The sequence below is a fragment of the Mustela nivalis genome, assembly GCF_964662115.1.
Source record: "Mustela nivalis genome assembly, chromosome: 14".
Classification (NCBI taxonomy): domain Eukaryota; kingdom Metazoa; phylum Chordata; class Mammalia; order Carnivora; family Mustelidae; genus Mustela; species Mustela nivalis.
The window spans coordinates 3,291,277-3,295,844 of record NC_139033.1 but is presented as its reverse complement, the minus strand read 5'-3'; the positions used below and the strand labels follow the sequence as shown (position 1 = coordinate 3,295,844).

The 4,568-nt window shown below is 48.2% G+C and overlaps 1 protein-coding gene and 1 long non-coding RNA gene across 2 annotated transcripts in view; one reads left to right on the top strand and one right to left on the bottom strand.

Moving 5' to 3' along the window:
• Positions 1-4,568, bottom strand: part of LOC309847621 (uncharacterized protein) — a gene marked incomplete at both ends in the record, with an annotated part of 65,535 nt that overhangs the window by 56,054 nt on the left and 4,913 nt on the right. The gene's annotated exons all lie outside the window — the stretch shown is intronic.
• On the top strand, positions 19-3,590 carry LOC309848026. Its single transcript, XR_014302794.1, has 3 exons — positions 19-104; positions 2,932-3,031; positions 3,508-3,590. It is a non-coding gene; the product is annotated as an uncharacterized lncRNA (long non-coding RNA).

Below are 4,568 nucleotides of genomic sequence, written 5' to 3'. Positions count from 1 at the left end.
GGGTCCCACTGAGCTCTTTCCTGGACGACCCGGCCCAGGACAGGGGCTCTAGAAGTGGGACCATTGTCTCTGCTCCTGTCTGATCCCACTGCTCCAGCCACACGGTAATGGACCTGCTCCCCACATCATGGTCCCAGACCACCCTTGGAACTTCCTTCAACCCGCTTGGGGCCTCCCCCAGTCTTTCCAGGGCTTGGGGGCTTGGCATGATTGCTGGCAAGTGCTGGGGTTTATATAGCCGTGCTCGCTGTGGAACCCTGTCTCCACACTGACAGCCTAGGGGAATTTGGATGTCATTTTCCCTCTCCTGTCACATTCACCTCTTCTCTGGGCTAGGACACTTGTGGGCTGTAGTAACACTCAAGTATGATTCCAGTGTCTATGATCAGCCCAGGCATAGGGCAGTACCTTTATTGCCCAGGTCCCTGTCACACTCATGCTCAGCACAAGCCAGGCCCATGAAAATCACCTCCATGCTAGCTGGTTTGACTCACGGGTCAACTGAGGTAGGACTAGGGAGGATGGCAGTAAACCCATCATCATTGCTCCACTGTTGCCATTTCACAGAGCAATCAGGTTGTCGGAGGTGAGAGGAGAAGGGAAAGAAGAAATTCATGATTCGGGGAAGGATGAGGGAGCATAGCAGGAGGGAGCCGAGGAAGGCAGGAAATCATGGGGACAGAAAGTCATGGGCAGCACCTTGGATGCCTCTTGAAAGAATGGGATGACAGGCTTTGGTTGCAGGTGCCAGTTCTGAAATGTAAGGGCCAGAAAGGGCCCAGAGACCCTGGAGGACTTCATATCAGTGGATCATGGTTCTGGGGCTGATGAGATGGGGGGACTGCAGAGCTGAGGACAGAAATTGAGTATTTGGGTCAGGGTCATGATCCTGGGAGAAGTGGCCTGAGTCCTCACCTCAGCCTGACTGTCCCCTTTCCCTTCGCAAGGCATGGCCATGTCTGTTACCATCACTCTGCCCAGAGAAGACTATTTCGCAGACTTAGAAGATTCAGAACAATAGATCAATAATCCGTGTGCCATCATTTCCTCTTTCATTCCGTTATACTCTTTCATTTCTTTCTTTTTAGTTTCTTTAGGTAATGAATTATTTTCTTTTGAGAGGGAGTGAGATCATGGGAGGGGGTGAGGGGCAAAAGGAGAGAGAGAGAGAGAATCCCAGGCAGATTACCCACTGAGTGCAGAGCCTGACAGGGGACTCGACTCCACGACCCTGAGACCATGGCCTCAGGACTCACACACTTCACCAGCTGAAGAAACCAGGCACCCCTCCTCTCTCTTACTGATAACCTCCTTTTGGTAGCTTCGGCTACTTTCCTCTTTCCTGCTTTTTATGATTCTCATCCTGTAGGACCTGGGCTTATGCAGGCACTTGCTCTTCTCAGATCTTCAAATCTATAGTCTCTGTCCTCAGCCCTGCTCAGCAACTTCCTCAGCATTTTCCTGGTTTCTGGTCCCCAGTCTGCATGAAAAAGTGAGTGCACAAATGGGCCATAGGCAGACCGAACATGAAGATGGGTTTCTGACCACAACCAATCCAGGACCCAATCCTTGGTGTCAGCCGAGCAAGCAGGCTTACTATGTATGTCAGACTTGGAAGGAGGTTGGCTGCTGTATCTAGCAAAAGGCCAGGAATCTGCACCAGATCCCGCAGAACAATAGGGCCTAATGGCCGTAGTTCTATCTGAGAGCTTCCCTAACTCTTGTCCCCACTCCCCACCTAGGTCTGACGGAACAGAAAACATCAAGTTGGGACCCCGAACAGGCACATAGGATGCCTCACTTCTAGACAGCTCACTGAGGCTCTCTGGGCCAATAGGCTCCCATCGGGCATAGCTGAGGCCTTCCCTTTTCCCCACTAGCATGAGTTCTCACTCTTCTGCTTGATGTGGAGTCTCTGCCAAATGCACATAATGGTGGCTTGACTCCCTTGCTCTAGCTAGCTCTGATATTCTTTGCCTGTTGTCATTTGCTTGGCCTTCCTTTACAGCACAGGTCATAACAGAGGTCCCGCCAAGACCCCGTCTGAGCTGCCGTTGCTTCAAAACCACAGCTTTCCAGCCTGGCACCTGGGCCTTCTTCTGGGGTCCCCTTTTTTTTTGGCCTCCTTGGTGGAACCAGACCATTCCTTTTTGTCCGCTTATGCTATCCTTTTGGTTACAATGTTGTATTGTTCTGTGCAAACCTGTTGTGAGAAGAATCAGAGCTCGGAACCATGTATAGGCTCTTGTGAATCTTGTCTGAGCCTGCCTCAGAGACCAGGGAGATTGATGATCTCAGCAGATTGTCATCCACCGCGATGAACTGAGCTGAAGGTCCCCAATCACAAAAGCTGAAGTTCTCCCACTAAGTGATTGTTGAGTCCTGGCAGTATCCTCTCTGGGTTTCCACTGGGTGGAGAGTCCAGACTGATGGGTCTGTGTTCAGAGGTGGCGAACTGTCATTTTGGGGGGCTCAATACATGAGATATACTAATGTTCTATTTTGACCAACCATCCCCACTTCTCTTCGGAATCCTTTAAACGTAAACTCTCTCTTCTCCCAGAAAACAAAAATGTCTGCTTCCTGTATGTACTCTCCTCACAATCTCAAGTCTTATTCCCCACAACTTTGCCAATGATGATTTGGGTCTTCAGGGCCCACTCTGGACAACCTGATTTGACAAAATCGTTCATTTGAGAAGCAGGTATGTAACACACAAGATATTGGGTCAAGGCTCCCATCTAGTTCTTTGTTCATTTTGTATACGCTTAGTTAAAATACTACTTCTCATTTCCCATAAACGGCTTGCTGCCATTCACCCAGAATGACCCCTTTACTCCTTTTTTTCTTATTGTAATCACTATACTAATTATGATCCTTGTTAAGTGAGAACATAGCCTATGCCACTCCTCTCTGTGCTTCTGACCGCAGGATGTGCCATCCATCCCTGGACCCCATGGCAAATCCTTCTGGGAAATTCAGATTTCAACAAATGAAAGGAATCACCAAGACTGGAAATTCCAACTCCTGGGTGAGCTCCAAAAGGCGGTGACTTTTGATTGTTTGGACCCACGACTTGGAGGATTTACTATTTATGCCACAAATTAGAACAATGTTCCCTTTATTGGAAACTGCATAAATAAGAAAGCCTGTAAGAAACCTATCTCTAATTTTGGGGAAATTGACTCATAATACAATTTATGTGGAAGATGGAATATGGATCCGTCTGAGCCCATTGTTGGCATAGTGATTTTCGTGCCATTGCTGTAGATTTCTAGTTGGAAGGAGGTAGTGGTATTTGTGTTACTGTTTACACTTTTTGGTCCATAAAGTAAGACAGAACAGTCTCTGAAAGGCCTTAAGGAAGAAGCTGTTTGGCATTAAGGCTGATCCTCATGGCTAAGGGGATTAGTTCTCTTGGACTCAGTTGGGCAATAGGGGTTCCTGTTTGGAAGCACCCTATAGTGACCCTTAACATGTTCTTGTTTGTTGTGTTTGTCTTCATAGTGGTCATAGTGCTGGTCCACTGCGTTCTTGCCAGAGTCTTACAAGCATCTATACAGATGTTCTGTCATCACATGCATGGTCAAGATCTTCCAATAGTTGCCTGTGAAGATGACTAGACCATGTTCAGCAGTGAAGTGCGGGATCTCTGGTCTTCTCTGACTGGGCCAACCTCTCCCAAGGCCCAAAATGGGGACAGACACGTGGAAGACATGAACGGGCAGTGCCATGACCATACATAACAATAGGTCTCAGGGAGTCAAGCCTCTGCCTTCGGCTCAAGTTATGATCTCAGTGTGCTGGGATTGAGCCCCACATCAGGCTCTCTGCTCAGTGGGGAGCCTGCTTCCCTATCTCTCTGCCTGATTCTCTGCCTACTTGTGATCTCTCTGTCAGATAAATTAATAAAATCTTAAAAAAAAATAATAGGTTTCTTGCCTGAAGTGTGTAGCCCAGGAAATCAACCCATTATCTACAGTTTTCTCCTTGGAAAGCATCAGAGTACAATCTGGGCCATCCGGCCTATAAAGTGTACCAATAACCTCTGTAGCAATTGTCCTCAAATGACCAGGAAATGGTTTGTGACTGAGTCTGTGCCTGATTTCTTTCCCTATACGCACCTGAGGCCCAGCAGATACAATAGCCCTGACAAAGACATGGGATGCCATGCTTCTAGACCACCGGCTACAGCTTTCTTATGCCCAGAGGCTCTAATTGGGGCATCCCTGAAGCCTTTCCTTCTGGTTATACAATGTTTCCCTGCTCCTATGCTTCCCTTGAATCTCTGCCGAAATGCAAGTGATAGTGGCTGACTCCCCAGGCATGGAGCTGGGCTAAGTCAGGTGTACTAGGCCCACCCTGCTCTAAGGGAACCCTGTGAAGTCTGGTTCTGGCTCAGGTACTACCCACACTGGTGTTTTCCTGACTTGGGTGGCTCTGGACATGTACTATTCCCCCTCCATTTCAACTTCCAAGATTGCTCCAGCAAGGGTCTGCTTACAGAAGTTCCCTTCCCTTTTTCTTCAGCTTTAGAAATATGAAGACTGAGGCGTGACACAGTTGGA